Raw genomic sequence first — 19,801 nt, forward strand, 5'->3', positions numbered from 1 at the left:
GAATTTCACTCCCCAGACAATTTACAACTAATCTCATTTCTGTCAACTTCACTAAAAGATGGAAGACAGCGGATGGATGCCTGAGACAGCTGAATTTGAAATAAATTCCAAGAAAGATAGGTGTTGTTAACTGGATTCTTCTGCTGAAGGCTGATGCCTCAGCTGTGTACTGATGGGAATTCTTGTCAGCCCAGATTGGTTTTGGCCTTGCTATGTCATTTAAATATTATAAGAATAATAGCAATGGGGTTATTTTGTAGCAGCAGCCACTTTTAGAGGGAACTTAATAGCATGTGGGCATTGAGAAAGTTATAACTGTTGGGAACTAAGCTAAGCAATCTGCTGTGTAGGTGATACTGCAAGACACACAAAAGCTTGCCTGAAATAATCCACCCCAGCTGTTGGCATGCTGCAAAGATCCCATACTTTAAGTTTGCTCTGAGATGAAAAACTCAATGTAAACAATCTGCTTATATTTGTGAAAATGTATTTCTCAATGTATATCAATCACCAGAAGCCTAAAAAATTAAAACAAGTGTATAGTGCAAATTTTGGCTACAATGCTGGTAAAAAACCCCTATGCTTTTCTATCCCAGGCAAGGGACAGCAAACTTTCAGTCTGACATGGCTTCTTTTGCTCTGGAGTTACACATCTTTCTGCTAGCAAGAGCAGAAGATGAAGGGGCTGGGGTGGCAGATCTCACCTACCGTGTACTCAGGGGATTGATCTGCAGGTGCACATCCTGCTTTGTCCACTCATGGAGTGGGTGAAAACTCTGCTGAGACACATTGTTTCCTCCACTGATATGATATGATAAATTTTTAAGCAGTTTTTATCTGTTTAAATCTGCTTGCAGACTTATTTTCTAATACCAGCTACCTTGGATATAGGCCCAGCAAAAACTGCTTTACACCAGTTCATCTCAGGGGGAAAAATGGTGCACCACAGGTAGCTCCACCTTACTGCTGCTATGTTTTTCAAATATTTTCACATTACAGGACCCCAGGGACTGTCATAGAAAGGTACCTGGGCACATACAATTTGGTGATGCTTCTCCAGGTGCATTTTGACAAAATGGACACAGGGATGGCGACAGAACGCAGCTCTGCATCTGAGACTTCCTTGGAAGCCTTTATACAAAAGCAGAGATGAATCCTACGTAAGCACCTGACAGACAAAATAGGAGAGCATGTGGTATTTGGCATCTACTTTTGTGCACGGGGGAACAAGAATGGAAAAAGGGATCTAAAACACTTTTCTGCTTCACAGGCAGCCTCCTGAAATAGCTGTTACCTTCACCTTCATCTACGTTTCCCAACAATGAAAATAAAATGCATAGCAACAGGAAAGGAAATCTTCAGGGACCTTTCCAAGCAACAGGAGTATGCATGAAGACTGTATTATGCCTTAAATTTTTTATTTAACTTGAAATGTCTGTGTAGCCTGCAACAGGCCATTTACCTCACAAAAATCTCAAATCCCTTTAAAGCTAAAGACATTAATAAAACCTTGAACCAGAAAAACATTCTACTGGTTTTTGTTTACATTAGCTTCCATTGTTGCAAACATATTTCTCCCTGGAAGACTATTTTTAACACGTCTTGTACAACCATCTGGAAGTATGGGGGGAAGTGATATGGAATAGCATAGAGGAGGCAGCAGCAGTATGGGAAAAGCAAGAGAAGAGAGAAGGAAAACTCGAGCAGTGGCTCTATGCTTGCATTCCTCAGAGCAAAAAGTGAAGCACACGACCATTGCTGCTTGGAGCTCCCTGGGCTGCTGAGAGGAGCCCGTGAGGCACGGCAGCAGCCCGAGGCACACACGGCGTGGAGCGTGCAGCAGCACTGAGGGTGACTTTTGGCTGTCCTGCAGAGGGGCAGCTCTGGGGGTGGCAGTGGGGCAGCGCAGGGCGCACACCGGCACTCGGGGGCTGCAGGCTCCATCAGCCCGACAGCGCCGGACCCAGAGGATGTGTCAGATGGGGAGGTGCTAACTGAGTGGCCGTGTCACAGGCTGGTCAGCTCTGCCAGGGGACTCTGCCATCCTTCCCAACAGCTGCAACATAATCTCCTGATCCTGCCCTTGGATGACCTGGGGCACAGCAGAAGACAGAAGCCTGTCATGGAGAAAGCTTGAGGCAACACCTCCTAGTGTGCTTGTCCTGGGCCCAGTGCCCACCACAGCCCAGGAAGAACCATCTCTCTGAGAGCTGCAGGACAAGTTGAAATGTGGCAGCACAGCAAACACACAAGTCTATAACTTGCTGAAAGATGTTTTGATGTCCCCTATGAAGTCTCTGTACAGCCCATGCTGTAAAAGTAAGACACGAGTTTTGAGAACATTACTGCTGGCCTGTAAACCATTTATCGACATTGTGCAGCACAATTCACACAGGTTGGGGGGCACCCAGGTTCCTCAGCAGCTGAGTAATCTATGTAATTCAGTCAAGATTTTAAACTGTCTCATGACCTTTTTAAGTCATCATAGTCAAAACCCCATAAACACAATAGCACAGATCTGAAGCATGCACATACACACAGAGGCGTCAGCCTCAACTTCTAAATAACCCAGTAATTCCTTGCTCAGCAATGACAGCAAAGGCAGTGTTTTTAAGACTCTCCCTGTTTTATTACTTCAACAAGGTAATTAAGGACAGCTGAGGTCATAGCTCTGTAACTGAGTTTGAACCCTGACAACAGAAACTGGTGTCTGATTGGTTCACAGTAAGGTTTTTAACCTCATTTCCACCCACCACTACTGTTATAAAATTCCTCTTACGTGTGTTGGATGCTCATTTTTCTTAACCTTTGCTGTGGTTCCTTCACAAGGCTGAACTCTAAGTCTGCCAAGAAAGAAGGCCTACGGTACAAGGTAGCTCAGATCATTTAGGATCAAAAATTAAATAAAAGACCAACCGGTTTAGTCTTTGCTAAATTTTTCCTTATGTGACTACTGAATTCCACTAACATAAAAGTTTTCTTGAAGGCCTGGACTATTTGAGGCTGCAGAACAAAAATAACTAAAAAAACAGGGATGAAATATATGGAGGACAACAACATGCTAACCTTATAGAACAACATGTCTAGTCAGGTATAGTGAATTACAGCATGAGAAATCAGACATGTGCTTGAAATGGACTTTCTTTTACTATCACCTGAGTAACAATACCAACAGATATGGAATTTTGGGGTTTGGCTTCTGGGATGACTAATGCTATAGATCAGAGCAGCAATGTAGGTCACAGAGTCCCCACCTCACCTGCTGCTCCCAGAGCCACAACAGGCTGACTCACTTTTGCTTTGATTTCACATGTTAGTTTGGCACTTGGAACTATTTCATTATTTCAAATAACTCTCTTACATTTTACACAGAGTTTATTTTTTCAACATTTTTAGTCTGTGGATTCAGGTGCACAACAAATGGTCCCTGGATTTACCCCGATAAGCAGAAGAGCCATAATTAAAATACCAGTTAAAATGGTAGCACAATTACAGGGACAATTTTCTCTGAGCAATGGGCATTCACAACCAAATGTAATGATCAAATTTCTGCCAAAATGTTCTCTATTTTGAACTACTGCTAGTCAGCAAAGTAGTAGGAATGCATAAATTAGACTCCCCCAGAAAATAATACTCTCAACAAAAAATTAATCCAGTAGCAACTAGCATTTTGAGTGATTTCTTGCTTCTCCATTTTGTGGAGTAAAAATGCCACCACAGATAATAGACCATAAATAGAACTTAGGTTTTTCTGTTCAGTTAGCATTGCCTCATCTAAAGCAAACTACTTGTGTCAAAGAAAAACCTTATTTAATTTTCAGTGGGCCAATAACCCGAGTAATAACAAAGCAGAAGAAGAATTGTTGTAGACTGCAAATTAAGAATTGTTTATTACTTTGCACAGTTTGCAACATGTCTGTAATCCTAGCTGGTCTTCATCCACTGGAGTGGGAAATCCAGTGTACATAGTGCAATGACAAAATGAAGTAGCTTCTTCTGACACTTTAGCTGTGTTCCTACTCAAGAAGACAATTGCAAAAGGCATTGTGCAATCCACTGACTGCCACATAAACACCTGACATGCTGCTCCAAATCCATTAGCCGTGGACCCAGCTGCACCTCCAAGAGTATTTTCCAGCAATTCCATGTTTCAGCAGCCCATATATAAGAAGCCTAAGGTCTGTCCTGAGCATACCTGCAACCCACAGCATATGAGCCCACAAACAGCTAACCCCAGCAGGGTGCCTCATGCTGCTCCTCATGGCCACGGCACCCCTTCTCCCTCGCCTGCCCTCAAAGCTGCACAGGTGCCATTACACTCTCCAGATACTCCTGATACCCATCAGCACCATCAATTCATCTCAGAAAAGCAAGTGCAGCCTAGAACTTGAGCTTCATATGGTTGGTGGTTTTTATTTTGGGTACACACCATATTTTAGCCTTCAAATTCACTGGAAAATCGTAATTTGTGACTATTATTATAGCTTCTTGTACGCACATTAACATCATGCTAATAATACAAATGTCACAGTGCTGTCACTAGAAATCCATGTCTGCACTCAGTGGTTCAAAATCAATAAATAAATAGTTACTTAGACAAACACTGAAATTTTGAAAGCCATTCATGACTTTGCTTGCTGTAGACACTGCTGGTGGTGTGGAGAATCTCAGATTCTGGCACTCAGATTTGCAGTCAGACATTAGGGACCACACTGCCCCAGTCTACAGCATCAGTTAAGCAGTTTACTCAATCAGAATTGCAGAAGACAAACTTAAAAATTAACTTGATGGTAACCTATCCATTAAAACCCCCAAACAGCACATGGTTACAGCTTCAGTACTATTACCACCTACAGATATTCCTCTTATCCTTCATTACAGAAAAGTGAAAGAAAAAAAAGCTATGAAACATGCTGTCCTGGCATTATACTCTGATAAATTCAATCACTACCATGTAATTCACTAATGATTAACATAAATTCTCTGGGTGAAAGCTACAGCTGAACATGTACTCACTTTAATGCATAAAAATGTTAATAAATTCAGTGGTAAAGAGGATAAAAATATAAATTCTGCTTAGTTAGGGAAAAATAAGAAAATAAAAGACTTGTCCTATATGATCAGACACTATCTTATATATTTTCTGCAGAGGGTAAAAAGCTGTAGAGCCCAGGTACAGCCCAGGCAATGAAGCATGCCAGTGTTCAGGTTTGTCTGGGGCAGCAAAAATCCTGTAAGCAAAGCTAGCTCTTTGACAGGTTAGTGGGTTTGGTGACCCCATGCTGCAGCTGAGAACGCAAAGCGCAAGGATGTGGTTGTCTTCCTTTGCTGTCCCTTGCTTAAGACAGGGAGCAACAGCCCTCATTTTATAAGGTGTGGTGAGAAGTGACTTCCAAACAACCTCTCTACACTTAAGTTTTTATCTTTATTTGGAAATGTGCTTTTTTTCTTCTTTAAAAAACAAAAGGTAATTTTGTCATCGTTTTTGGAGGTGACTATAATACTTGTTGCACAGATTATCACCTATGAATGAGTCAATTGCAAATGTTTCCAAAGGAGGTACTTAAGCCTATTTGAATTCCTATTTTAGTTACTTGAACTACAATTTTCAGACCAAAAAAAAAACCACCAAAAAAAAACCCAAAACCCCAAGTTGTAAGTACTAACCATTCTGAGAAAAAACAAAGAAACCAAATAGTTAGCTAAATAGTCAGATTAATCAAACAAACTGCTTTTGGCACATTTTAGTCTACCAAGCACAGTACTGAATGTCACTGAAAGCATTAGGACACCACGGTGTATGAGCACAGATCTGGCACAAAAGAGCTCAGAAAACTAAATAATATAATGGTTTCAATTAAAAAAATACTGAAAAAAATGGTCTGATTTTGATAGTGTTTTCCAGTTTTACCGAGGTGGATGGGTGCAAATAATGACAAAAAGATGAATGTTGCTGTCTGTAAGGTGAATAATCAGCACAGCCACAGATTTATCTTCACCACTGTTGCCCCACACCATGTTAACAGTCTATATATTCACATTTCTGGCAGAGCTAAATTGCTGCAACTAATAATTCAGCTATAGCTGAGGCTTGTAATTATTTCAGAATCAGGAAGCCATAATATACCTACTCTGAAAACACAATTATTTAGCATGTGCATGAACACAAATGATGTTGATATATCTTGGTCTTTCATATTAATGGATCATTTCAATCCAAATGTGGATATTTCTTTTGGCAAGCCTTTCACCATGCTTATGTGCATAAAAAAAATGACTTTAAAAATGAAACAGACACCACTTAAATACAACATACCAGATAAACACAACTGGATTGGAAGCTCCAAGCAATAAGGTACAAACTAGGCATAAATTACTACTGGACATCTCCAAAATCCTATTGATTTAGGAGAAGCAGGTTTTTACACTATACAAAGAGAAATGACAGAATTCCTTGCTAGAAGTACCTTTTTTTCAGTGTTCTATTTCTACGGTAAATGGCCAAGTTTGAACTTTACCAGGCTCAGGTCCCTTTACTAGATTTCAAAAAGTTAGTGAAAAAAACTATTTTATTTTCCACATTTTCTCAGAATTTCATTGGACAACATTTGTGCATGATTGATTTCTAGCTATGTCTCCTTGTTGTATGGGGTCTTTCCATGACAAAATAAAGAACAGGTCGTATTTCAACAGCTGAACTAGGGAGAAAGAAAAACAACAGGAAAAAATTATTTATGCAAGCATGATCCTTGAAGCAATTACCTGTGTTTCTGTATTTAACTATATTTAACCTAATGATATCTAATTAATCAAATATTTCTACTGAGTAGTCAGGAAATGTCTCAGAGCACTAAACATACAGCATTTTAACAGATACAAGCAGCATGAAAAGCACCATCTGAAATCCAAAGATGGTCACAAACCCGTGTAAATCTCACAACCTGGACAGCACACAAGCTAAAGTGGGCCAGCACTACAGCAAAAACAGCTATTGACCATTACATCCCTAGAAAATAACATCTTCCTAATTCCTTCTTAGACTTAGAGATGGCAAGTTTAGATAAGATACTAGGAAGAAATTCTTTATGAGGCTGGTGAGACACTGGAACAGGCTGCCCAGAGAAGCTGTGGAGTCCCCATCCCTGGAAGAGACCAGGCTGGATGAGGCTCAGAGAAACCTGGTCTAATAGAAGATGTCCCTTCTCATGGCAGGAGGGTTGGATGGAACCAGATGATTTTTAAGATCCCTTCCAATCCAAGCCATTCTGTGATCTTTCTGAACTGGTATGAAGGCACTGACCAAGAAGCTGTGTGTTAAAAGAGTCACAGCTTTTGTCCTCTGCACCACGAGAGGCACCAGGCAACAGGAGTGAAGGACGGGGCGAAGAGCTGGGAGCCAAGGGTTATGCTGACAGTGCCACCACCTGGAAGGTCTGAGATGTCAACACAGGAAAGGCCCAGCACACCCAAAACAAGTGAAAAAGGCCTTTCAATGTGCCCTCCTGGAGAACAAGCAAGAAGCTGCAGCTTGCACGCAAGGAGCTCCAAGGCTCTCCCCCATAGGATCTAACATACATTAATTTTGGCTTTGATATTAATACACATAACATAAACAAGCAGTGTACCTTTAGATGTTGAATAATGCAAGCTAATAAACCCACATTGTTCAAGCAATAATGCCTCCAGTGGTGTTTACAGCCTTATGCTAGCACAGCAACTCTTTTTCCTCATGTACGTGAGAGATTTTCTGGCATTTTATACTAAGGGCAACAATTATTTTGCAAAGAACTAATATATTCTTAAACACACCAGGAAAAGCCTGATTCCACTAAACCAAGCAAGATTTTTGCCTCGGACTTAAATTATGCTTTCACTCATTTTCTCTGGTACTGTAATACGGATCTTTCTTATCTTTTATGCAGATAAAATCTGACCTGTGGCCTGTGTCAACACGAAAGGAACATAAAAGTGCTGTAAAATTTTGCTGAAAGTTTCACTTCCATGTTTGTCCAAAAATATAAAGTGTTTAACCTTTAAAATCCTTTTGATTATAAATGTGAAGTGGAAACAGTACATTCACTTGGAGAATGCGCATTTTTTGACGGAGTATTTTTTAGAGATGGTGTCTGAGTTTTATCAAATTTTTAATGCAACTACAGAGCTTTGGGTCCAACACTGCAAAGTCTGTGTGATTCAGGGGCTTCAGTTCTACCATCAAAACAGCTTGAGTATTTTTAAGAATTTAGCCCTTAATTGCTTAGGTATAAAACTCTCTCAGATTATCTGTTTAATTCATTGGGAATTAAAGCTCTGACTCATTAGTAGATGAGCTTTAAAAAGCATAAAATAATTTTCTCTTCTTACAATCTGCCCATTTAAATATGTGTCTCCCTCCTTACAGGACTGGGTCAGCTTCTAGGGAAGATGATGCTGTACATCTGTGGCATATTAATGCAAACTGGTATCAGTTCTGGTCTTTCCTAGCAATGATGTGGTCCCTCCAGTTATGATTAAAGCAGATCTGCAACTATGATTAGTCAAGCAATCCTAGCAGCAGGGGCAGAAATCTTCGAAGAGCGCAGTAAAAATCTTAGGGACAGAATTACTACAGCAGACTTAACATAAGCTGTCCCTATTTATGAGGAAAAAATTCTGAGCACTGAAAAGGAACCTGAGTTCAAATGCAATTAACAGACTGTCTTTAATGTCGTTTTTAAAAGAAGAGCACTAAGAACAGGTGAAAAAAAGCTAACTATCTTGTTGGCAAATGCAGATATGACCTGTACTTTTAATTCACTGCTGTTTGTTTTACAGCAGGTCATTATTCTCATTAATTGCTAAGCTGCTGGCAGACTCCTTGACATTTTGGATGAAAGATCAATCTGGATTTAATAAAGTGATCAAGCAGAAAGAGGTTATAATTCTTTAGGTTAAAAGTCTGCCAAATCAATGGCATTGTGCAGACTGACATCATGATAGGCAGTAGCTTATTGATACAGCAGTCCATTTTTTAATCAGGGTGACATAAAACAGCTATGGTCTGGCCTGACATATAATTGCATCATACATGCATGGCCAAGATTTACTATAAATCCAACAAAGTGTCTCTCCTGATTCCTCCTACTTAGAATTTCAAGGTGGGCAGGTAGGCAAGAAGGTGTGAGAGGATTTACACAGGTGTGTTTTCATCTGTGAACAAAGAAATTCTATTATTGGATTTAAGGGTACATCTGACAGCACTACCCATGACACAAGGACATTTAGGTTCATGAGGTTCTAGCTTTTGAGTCACCATCATTCAGAACTACTAAGAAATTTGACTAGTGTCAGATCTGAGCATACAGATACGCTTTTCCAGAGGTGCTCACTAGGAATAGCCTTTGACATGTGAGCAGAGCAAGGGGCTCAGACACGTCTCCAGCTCTGAAATGAGACAACGGATGTGTTTTAGACTGACTAAGTGCAACTAGCTTTTTCAAACAATGATTTATTTTTTTAACAGCTAATTTATCCTGGAGAAATATGAACAAATCTTGTTTACTCCAAAGCACACATGCCATGGCAGAAACATCAGACAACAGACATTCAGGCTGAACTCAAAAATAAACCTGGCAGGATGAGGAAAGGAACAATGGTAACATGTTCTGTGTCAGTTTGGGTGGGGAAAGTTGGAGTAGGAATTTTTCTTTTAGAGACAGGGTTTCAGCACAGCTCAATGAATGCTGGAACACTTGGGTGCAAGAAGAAGGAAATGGGGAAGTGCCCCAAACTCCTTCTGACAGTATGTGCTTTCAGTGTGATCCCCCTTGAAAAGTGAAGTTTTGCTAAACCAAGTAATTGGATTCTGCCAGGCTGCAGAAGTATCATCAATCATATATTGATATAGGTAACTGAGTATTTTTAGAAAATTACATTTAAGAGGCAACACAGCAGATTGATAGATTCAAAAGCCTAATGACAGTCACACTGAAGTATATTAAATATTTTAAAATTTGGGAACTGAGAAGGATTTTTTAGAAATCTCTGCTAAAATTGTACCTTTGAAGATGCAGAAAGATACATTAGAAATTAGCAAGGCATGAAATTGTCTCACAAAGGAAATCACTTTTATGAAAGAGTGATAAACAGCGCAAGAAAATTACAGATAATGATCAGCATTTTTGTGCTACTTTCCACAGACTGCTCTGTCACTTGTCCTAAGTAAATGAATAATGAACTTTTCTCCAGACAGTGAAACCAAGAATAAGGAAAATCCTGTGTTATCCTAGTTCACTGTGTCTTGATATATGAAGAGATGAAGCACATGCCATTATGGGATAATCTGAATTGACAAAGAAGGTTCTTTCTTTGAAGAAAAGCTCTCTGTATTTCTGTGATACCTGCAAAGGGTCACCCATTGCCTGAGCAGTCGGTCAATCAATCAAGTCCCTTTTCCACCAGTCGAGAAAGCCTCCTGCGAGTATGGCATATACTGTTTTTTAAACTTCCACCCCTGCTTACTGAGTAGGGCTCTCAGCCCTCAACTGCTTGATATGGGACAATTGCTCTGGTAAAGTGGGGATTTACTACATTAACTGTGTGCAATGGTTTTCAGGATGAAGTCTAGGAACAGCTGAGCTACTGAGACAGATGAGACTAAACTCAACTCACTGTCAAGAGCTAATAAGTGGGTCAGATGAGAGTATGTGGCAAGTTACACACAGTCATAACTGGAAAACAAATCTCTATGTAAAAGTTAGAATAAAAGCTTGATTTGGGACAGTGGAATTTTTAGGGCTGAAAGTATTGTTAAGTAATGCTAATTAGCCATTAAAAAGCACACTACACCTGCAAACAGCTCTTCAATAGTTAGATACAGTAAGTATTTCTACTCAATATTCTTGTGTTATCTGCATTAGTTTCATTTTTTAGCATTGAAAAATGAGGTCTTTAGATGAGACACCCCAAATTACAGACACTTGTTTGCAGATGGATTATCAATAGGCATGTGATGAGTCAATGACAAAATTCAGCTGCAAGTCTTTGAGTCTGTGACTTGGCTTTTTATCTACTAAAAAATCCCTTCCAGGCATGAGGAAAGGCAGAAATATGTAGACAAAATAGACTGATAGATTTTAGCTGATCTGCAGAAGGCTGGAGTATACAAAGCTGTCCTTTGGAAACACAGCATTTGTAAGGCTCCTCACTCAGATGTCAAAATTCTTACATACACAAAGGGATTTCCTTTACCTGAACTGCCACCAAAAAAATGCAAATATAGATGGAGATCTGTGGGGAGCTGAAATATTACCTCTACCAGCCCTAGCTGACCCGTCCTCCAGAAGCAGCCAAATGGCTGCTACAAGGGGTCCACAGCAGATAAACTTGCCTTCAGCCTCTTCCCAATTGTTTCCTCAGGGATCTCAGGACCCACAAACCCACTGTCCATCTCTGGCTACTTTTGTGCCACATGCTGGGGATTGCTGCTACAAGAGGAAAGTTTACCACAGAGCAGCCCAGTGTCACCTGTTAACAAGACTCTGACACAAACACAAAGTACCTCACTGATGTCACATTTAGACATGAATTATTCTAGTCATAACTGGAATCTGCATTGCTGAAATGTCTGCTGTCACCAGCTTAGCAGTGGCCTGAGTCTTTAAATTAGGCATGGATATGGAGACAACCAGCATCTTTCACCTGATTGTAGCATCTCATGTTTTCCCAGTATCTTAATCTGATTAAAGCCATAGATGAGTATTTGCCCTTCTAGCAAAATAACCAGCCTCAAGGAGGGTTGGCTTGCACCCAGCATGAACAAATCAAATCCACAAGGAGAAACACCTAAGTATTTTCCCATGTTTTCAAGAGAAACAAAGAAACTGTTACACGAATATCATTGGTTATATCTATTTTTGAGCAAAAACTTAGAGAATACAGAGACGACTTTTCCAGACCCTTTAAAAACAATCCATGTCAGCTAAAACATCAAAAATAAACAGTTACCTGTAACACATTTGGTATGGGATTCCTCGTTTTATCTGAAGATACCTAATTTTTTGAGAAAAAGTGGCTTCATTCAGACTGATACATATCCTATTATTTTGCCCAATTCTCTCCTTTTCCCTTTGACTTTCTTTAATCTTTACAGATTCAACTGTCTTCTCCAAGCATTCCTACTGGATCCAATATGAAGAACAGACAGTTCACCACGAAAAGATCTTCCAGACATATACCTAATATGATGCCTCCTGCAAATCTCAGCAGAAGCCCAGATCTTCTCAGTTTCTTGGTAATATTAACGCTTTTATCACTCTACCCATCTAGTAGCTTTGAAAAAAAAACCAAACAACTAACATCTAAGCAGGCACATCTGACAGCACAGAAGCAGAAGACAATGATCAGCCTCTTCCTTTCAAGCCCTTTTTGCATGTCAAGTGCAATTTGTGCCTCTTCTCTTTGACTTCCTTCCCTTCAGGCAACCCACTTCCACAAGCATCACACAGTAGCTGGTGGTTGGCAAGCTGAGTGTCGATGGAGAGTCATAGGAACAGCACATACCTTGTGATAAGTGAGAGAGCTGATATGTAGCTGAAGTGTCATCGGGGGGGGTGGCGAAATCAAACTTTCTGAATAGTCAACACATCTGACTTGAAATGCTCATTTCTCAACTTCTCCTAATTCCAGAACACAGCTTGTGGGCTCCACATGCCTGATAGACCAAAGAAGACACCATAACCAAAATGCCTAAACTGCCAAATACCTGGTTGTTTGGGCTGTGTTTTTTTAGTACATGTCACTAAGTTTTAGCTTGGCTGATTGAAGAGATTACATTTGAGTTCTGCACACAATGCTGTCAATTTCCACTTGTATGCATCTAAATTAAGGAAGTGAGACTGCAATAGCAATAAAGGAAACGGCTTTATCGCACACATGCTCTTTAGGCAACTGCCTTCACATTTCCCCCAGGGTAGGAGCACCCTGCACAGCGTTAGTCTATAGAAAAGAGGCTCAGCAATGTGTCAGGCTGAGTAACTTTTAACATAAAACTGTCAGGATCCTCAAGAACTGGATCTAGACTGAAGTTCAGCATCAAAGGCGGTGGCAGAGTTCTTGCATATACTTATAATGTAAGAGCAAGAGAGAGTGCATGAGTTTCTAATGTATGCCATTCCTCATCCTTAGTCTAATGACTTTCCAGCAGAACACAGGCAGCTCCTGAAGTGTGTGTCATTCAAAGGATGCACAGCTCTTTCTTGGGATAAAATAATCAGGTTTTTAAAATCAGATAAGAATATTCACAGCCTATTTAAATCATATTAGGAAATCTCAAGTGTCATGCAAACATGGAAATTAAAAAGACAACAACATTCTACTTTATTACTGTGGAATGCAGGAGTATTTTCACTCTTGACATTTTCTCCAATCAATCAGTCTGCTATTTGGCCATTGCACTGCAAGAATTATACAATGTTAACAGCATATCTTCGGTTTTAATTTGTTATTGTAGGCAGCTATGAAATCACGAGTGGGTCAGAATGTGCAACTACAAACCACTACTACTAATTTTAGGTTTTATTCTTGTGCCTCCATAAATCAGACTGCCACCACTCCAACAAGCAGGTGAGAGCTCTCTGAATGCCACCAGGAGCTCTGCCTTGTAAATACTGTTTTCCTAACATTCCACATTTCTCCATGAAGAACAAGTAAATCCCTATGCTCACTACCAGAGAGGACATTCAGATACTACTCTCTTCTGTCTTCTTGAAAGGCAGATAAACATTGCACTTCTGTTCAGACAAAGGTTAGGCCAGACCATGACCTTTCCTGCACCGAGAGTAAGAGTCCTCCTGGCACCAGCTGTCTCTACAGTGCAGTTGCACATGGGCTAAGTAATCAATTTGTGGCAGGGATTGTGTGCAGCTGAGAAGTAGGTGGCTTCCTCAACTCCCCATCCATGGACAGCCAGCTAACAGAGAGATGAGAGATAAGAGTAAGCCATGGCTGGGATCCCACACAGCCTTTCCAAGGGGACCATGCTCATGGTGTGTCTTTCCTTAGTGACATTTACTTGTCGGTCACTTCTGACTTGTGTCCTCTTGTGTTCCTGGGTCAGGAGGCCTCAATCACTTGAGAGACTCTGAGCCCTTGATATCACTGGGAGAGGTGTGTGAGCCTTCCTGCAGGCCTGCATGTAGAACCAAGGGAGGGCTCTACTGTCCCATCACAGCCCTAGCAACTATCATGATTTTAGCCAAATTTCCTGACATTTAGTGTTTCTCAAAGCTCCCAGTCCTGCAATGATACAACCAAGTGAGATTCTCAGCTTCCATATTAATAGTGTAAATTTGTAATTATAAGCTAAAAACTGTCATGAATGTCATCTAACACCTCATAAAACAGAAGGCAAAGAGAAAAAAGTCACTGTTTTTAATCTCTTTACTTAGGAAATTCTGATTTGTGGCTGCTATGCACAAAAATTGGCAGAGAAGACATAATACAGCCAAATGCAGCATCAAAGAAGTTGTACATCCTGCTCCCAAACTTCGATGTAGCTAAAAATTAATTAATATTGTGGAGTGTCTTGGCAGAAACAATTCACTCAAATCAAAGAAGTTCAGCTACAGCAGGAACTGGACTCTCTCTACATCAGCCCAAAGATACCACTGCCTCAGCACAGGCTGAAGATGACCAATAGATGATGCTTTTCAAAAGCAAACCTACTTGATTGCTTACATATTTTCTGGCTCTGATTCAGGTAAAAAAATAATAAAATCAATGAAGCTGATTAAAACAAAGCAATTGACGAAGTCAAGCCCTAAGAGGCAATTTGTCCCAGACATTATTATTGCAGTTGCTTGTCTAGTTCCCCAGCACTCCCCCGCTCCTAGCCATTGGGTAGAAACAACTTGCACAAAAATCTGTTTAGAGAATTCATTAGTAACAGCCCAAATTAATTGTGGCATGAATACAGATCAATGTTAAGCTTCTAATTAAAAGATGTCAAATGTAACTAGATCTTTCAAATATCTTTAGATTGTATGAATGTGTACTGGGGTATGTATTAATGGCACATTGTTTTGGTTTTCTTGCTCTCTGGTCATTATACAAACTGCCTCATTTAAGGCCATTTAAATGAAAATAGCTTTAGCAACACCATAACAGACGCTAGAAAACATCTTTAGCAAAGATGGAAGCAGGCTCTTGTATATTTATGAAAAACAGTTATTTAAGACACTGTAAGCCACAGTTCTATTCTAAAATACTTCTAAAGGGATTAATCTACAAGATATGCCTGTCTGGGAAATAACATCCATCTCTTCTACCAGTCAGGAGAGAGCAGGGGGAAAAGGGAAATACCTAAGGTGCACCAGTTTATTTAACCTTTCAGTGAATGCTCCTGAGTTTCTAATGAGTGTCCACTTCACAAATCTCCTGTTTTAACAGATAATACTCAATCTTTCTAATAAAAATTAAACTCTGACAGATGCACACATTTTTCATGTTTCCAGAGTGTCTCCATAACAATGACGAGAAATTTATAAAATTAATCATTTTTTAATCAATTGATAATCTGAAAAGTTTTTATTGAATTTAAAAAAGTCAGGTGTCTGTAAAGAAATTAGGTTAAAGTATTTATGGCTGGAAGTGTTCAAGCTTCCAGATAAATTCAGAAGGAACTTCTACACCTTCCACAAACCAGAGGGAGGACAGTAGTATCACTTCTGTTTATGACCAAATAGTTAGTTAGTTAAAGGATTAAAAGAAAACCCAGCAAATCCAAAATTCACATCCATGTAAAAAAACATGAAGGAGCTAAAGTGACAGAGTGCTCCCCTGGGGACCAGCAAGCTTGACAGATGTTTGTTGACAGAGATGTATGTATTCCTCCCTCCTCCCATCGCAGACTGGGGAAGGCCAAAGGCTGTTGAACCTTGAATGGTAAAGCTCTGCACAGAAATGCTTTGGTCTGAAAGGTTTTTATGAGTGACAGCTCAGCACGGGAATCTGGAGGGGTGGCTTGCACCTCTCCAGTCATGCATCGAGAAACCCTGAGCACAGCTGAACAAGTGCAGCAGGAGGTGACAGAAGCAGCTTCCAGAGGAAACATTGGAGACTCACCCAGAGTGTTGGGAGGTGAGCAAGGACACTGCCCTGGGTTATTGCCTGATACAATTCTGTTTATTTACAATAATCTACAAAAATACCTGATTCCACTGCACTTTTTTTCTCCTAGCTGGACAAGTTGAAGTGCACAGCCTCTGCAGTGCAGCCCAGCTAATCTCTTGCAGAGATGCCTTCCTGCATGGCACATGTTTCAATACATTGCTGGTATCCATTGACATCTGTGTAAAGAGAGAGCTGATGCCTTGAGAAAATGAAGCTCATGACCTCTATGTTCAGCTGTTGAATGGTCTGGATAAGATCAAGCACCTTAAAGCCTGTTAAATTTACTTGGATGATGTGAAATGCCAACAGTGAGCTGTGAACTCCTGACTCACAGGTAGTACAGCAAGGAGTGATAAACATGAGCTGGCCAAAAAATGTTCACCAGAGGTCAGTGGATTTCCCACAGAATAACAGGCAGCAAAGGCATTTCCACTCAGCCTGAGACATTCTGTCACTTGACAGAATTATACTCTGAGAATATGAAACTCACAAAGAAGTTTCCATCCTGCCCAATTTATTATTTGGTATCTTTGTTATGCTATATTGATTCTATTTATTCTTTGGTTTCTTGCAGGGTGTTGTTCTGTCCTAAGGACATTTCCCCTTCCCTTCACAGATATTTCTTGGACATTCTATATCTGTCACAGTTCCCTGGGGATCAGCTGCCACCTGAAGCCTGCCCAGATGGTCAGGACCAAACCTGCAGGGTTAGGAAATGGCTTCATACAGGGGAATGAGCAGGACACACACAATTCTGTATGAGAATGACTCTGTATGAGCTGTTGTTGTTCCTGTTGTTCAGGAACAGCAACAGCATATAAGCAGAAAATTTGAAAATAAGGTTAAAATGTACATCGTCAGCATTGAAGGGGGGAAGGGCAGCAGACAGAAAAGATTGAGGCTTATTTTTGTGGAGACAAGTTGTGACGTACACTCTATGCTGTAGACATTACTATACTTTTCTCTGATGCCCTTAGCTGTGTTCATAAGTAGAGTTAGTGAACTACCAGTGTGATCCAAATGGGGAGCTCCTATGTGCCTTTAAGCAGTCTGCTTCCTTCACTAAGTACAAGTAATAAATACAGAAAACAAACAAACAAACACAAAAAAAAAAAATCAAACCCAAACCAAAAGAAAAATAAACCAAAACCAACTAAGAGCAAGTAAACCAAACCCCAGAAATATCTGAAGACAGCAATGCTATTTATTGATATGCTCTGTGTTCCTCAGACAGTAATTCAGTTCTTTTAAAACAGACCAACCAGCCTACTGAGTGTCATGTCATCTCTTACTTGACTGGAAACCACATATAACCATAAAGACAGGGACAACACTGCCAGTGAAATTTATTCTTCAATCCTATCATGGTAAGAACTCTGGAAAAATGAAATCAGGGAAGAATTAAGCATTTTAAAATATTTGCTCAGAATAAAGGAGAACATTTTCACATAAAGAAGCTTCATGTATATAAGAATTAATAAATACTCAAAGTCCAAGTATTGTAAAAGTTAAGTTCTGTGTTATGGTTCTGCTTAGGCAAGGGAAAGTAAGACAGAGAATGTTAACTTTCCATTTCTGCACATAAAGTCCTGCTGCTTGCTATCATGCCAATGTGTCCAGTTAAAACAAGCACACTGAAAGTCACAAGTGTAATGAAGCCTTTCTCTAATCTAGCAATTAGCTGGTTATTGAAGCCAGAAGTCATAAGGCTGTGTGAGGGTGGTGAGCAGCCTCACTGATAAACACCACATCTGGATCCCATCACACACCATCCTGCTACAGCCACTGCAAGCAAATGGTCCAGGAGATCCAGCCAGTTATTCTCTTGAACAATAAAAACAATGAGCTTAAGCACATTTAAGTTTTGTCTGTAGCATTATGGTCTGAGAGAGAATTTCTCTCTCACCCTGTGGATCCTAGTCCACTTAGGGTTAACATCAGTATTTTAAAACCCTAAAAAAGCATCAAGATCCTTCAGTAAGAAGGCAAAACACAGTATAAAATTATTGAAGTGAGATGCTCCATTTGACAGTGTTGTACATTGCTTAGTCCTTAGTGGAACAACTAAGGAGCAACTCAGAATACAATTAATTGCAAACATCTCTAATGTGGAAGTAACAGCAAATGGTAGCAAGTGAATTCAAAAGAAATCTGCTCATGAATGAGCAGATGCTGATTCTTTGCTGTATTTCAGAGTTTAACTGAGGCCCCAGTGGCCCATGAGTGCAGCCACTGCTTTCATGTAAATAAGACAAGCACATTCAATATATTTTTCCCAAGCCTTTTTTTATCTGCACTGAGAATTAGCCAATACATTATTTTCTAGTCTTGACATGATACTGAAGAACTTGCTCAGCTGCATGTTAGCCCTAAGAAATAGGAAGACATGTGTGACACATCTTTTAATGAAGAAATTAAAAAAGAAGTGAAAACCCATTTAGAGAGAACTCAAATGCACATATATCACACAAGACCATGGGGAAGGGAAACAATTTCCCAGCTCCCTCCTCAGGATCTTTTCACAGATTAGTAGTCTGCTTGCAGGAGTCCTATTCATTTTCCAATAATCCCTCAGGAAAGACTGTATGAAAGGCAGATACACTCACTGGAAAGAACATATGGGTAATAGATCTCTATGCATCATTAGAAAAAGAGAATATGAATCAATGCAACTAGTAATACAACTCTATCACATCCTGGCAGCTAGACAGATGGGCTCCTAGTAAGGAAATTGGAAGCAGCTGGAGTTGTCTCCCTGAACAATATTAATCCTCAAATTGTATTTTGTCACAGAACAAAGATAGACTGACTTGCCATACCCAGCCCTCAATTCTGGAGCTTAGAGGACCCCAACAGGAGTCACCAACCTTTCATTTTCTAAAGCACTGCAGCAGGCTCTTGGTTTCCTCATACACAGCACCTTCTCATGGCATCCAAGAATGTCTAGGACAGCCAAGAGCCCAAAATGCAAGATCTGGCATAAAAGTACTTTGAATGCTCAAAGCAGAGCCACAGCAGGAATGTGGCAGGAGAGGTGTCTGCCCTGTGCACCATCTCATACAGGTGGAAGCAGAGGACATGGGACAGTGAGAGGAAGGACAGGATGCACATGTGCTATCCATGAACTCCTTCTAGTCCTTCAGCCCTCCCAAGCACACACACAAGGAGATTAAAGGGAACAAAGGCACTCACTGTATCACAGAATCATAGAGTTATTTAGATTAGAAAATACCTTTAATATCATAAAGTCCAACCACTGAACTAACACTGCAAGTGCACCACTAAACCCTCTCCTGAAGTGCCACATCCTGAAGTGGAGGTATTTAGAAGACATTTTATGTCTTCTAAATACCTCCAGGGATGGCAACTCAACAACTTCCCCGAACAGGTTGTTCCAGTATTTGACAACCCTTTCATTGAAGACATCTTTTATAATATCCAATCTAAACCTCCTCTGGTTTAGGTTGTTTCCTCTCAACCTATTGCTGCTTTGAAGAGGTCAGTCCCCACCGGGCTACATCCTCCTTTCAGGTGGTCTTAGGGAGTGACAAGGTGTCCCCTGACCCTCCTTTTCTGCAGATTAAACAATCCCAGCTTCCACAGCCACTCCACATGATATTTGTGCTCCAGACTCTTCCCCAGCTCCATTGCC

This window comes from Onychostruthus taczanowskii, unplaced genomic scaffold (genome assembly GCF_017590055.1).
Source record: "Onychostruthus taczanowskii isolate IOZ18803 unplaced genomic scaffold, ASM1759005v1 scaffold31, whole genome shotgun sequence".
NCBI lineage: Eukaryota > Metazoa > Chordata > Aves > Passeriformes > Passeridae > Onychostruthus > Onychostruthus taczanowskii.